The following is a 1,021-nucleotide window of genomic DNA, read 5'->3' on the forward strand; positions in this document are numbered from 1 at the left end:
ATAAATGGTTGTAGTACTAGAAAATAAATCTTCAGTTGTCTGATCAAAAAAATCGACGGACGCAGCATGTGGCATGACTCATGAGGATGAGAGTATTTTCAACAGTTTTTAGCAAATTAAACATCTCCGCATTTGAATGGTTTAATCCACCCCGTGATTTTAACGTAGTAAAATGCGCTACTGATACATTTTATGAAGGTAACAACTCTAAATTCAACAAAGGCAGTTTACAATTGCTTGTAGGTGACCGCGCGATACATTAAATAATACCAAATAATGCGGAATGGACGGAATGAGCTTTCTCGGTCTCGGGTGCTCCTTTTCTAATAGGTCGGTACTCGTGCGACAGATTTCCGTGCTTCGCCGGCTCACCTGTCTATACCACCGTGCCTTACAGTTACAGTAAACTTAAAGTTTAAGGTTAGAAATTAAAATACTAATACGGGTGTATCCACTGCTGTCATGTTTGTGCGACGTCATGTACGTTTTAGAAATCGTCTGAATGGTATCCAAGTAAACTGTATTGAAGTGTATGTTTCACTAATAATGGTCAGTATTTTAAACATCTGAATCTGATCAAAGAGCAATATACTTTTTGATCTGATGTAATTATTTTTATTTGTTACTCAGTTGTAAACGTTGATTAACAAGACAAAACGCAAACGGGTAAACGTCATCTTTAAACGCTACTGACTTGTAAAACTGACAGCTGACGTGTAAAAATTTTACAAGTTAGTAATCTAGTAATTTCATTGGCCAGAATTAATGCGAAGTCTCTGTTACATGGATAACATGATATTTTAGAACATTTCTTCGAGATCAATTTAAGAACTAATTATTTACGTTTACTATTGTTTACAAATGAGTAACAAATAAAATATTGTACATTATACGCCAGGTAATAGTTTTTACTGGCTCTAGGAGATGACAGGCTCGCCTGACGGCTCGCCAGTCAACTTCTATCGCCAGTAAAAACTCACTTACCTGGCTAATAATGTAAAATACTATCATTGTTGTGAAG

Source organism: Photinus pyralis, unplaced genomic scaffold (assembly GCF_008802855.1).
Source record: "Photinus pyralis isolate 1611_PpyrPB1 unplaced genomic scaffold, Ppyr1.3 Ppyr1.4_LG2, whole genome shotgun sequence".
Taxonomy (NCBI): domain Eukaryota; kingdom Metazoa; phylum Arthropoda; class Insecta; order Coleoptera; family Lampyridae; genus Photinus; species Photinus pyralis.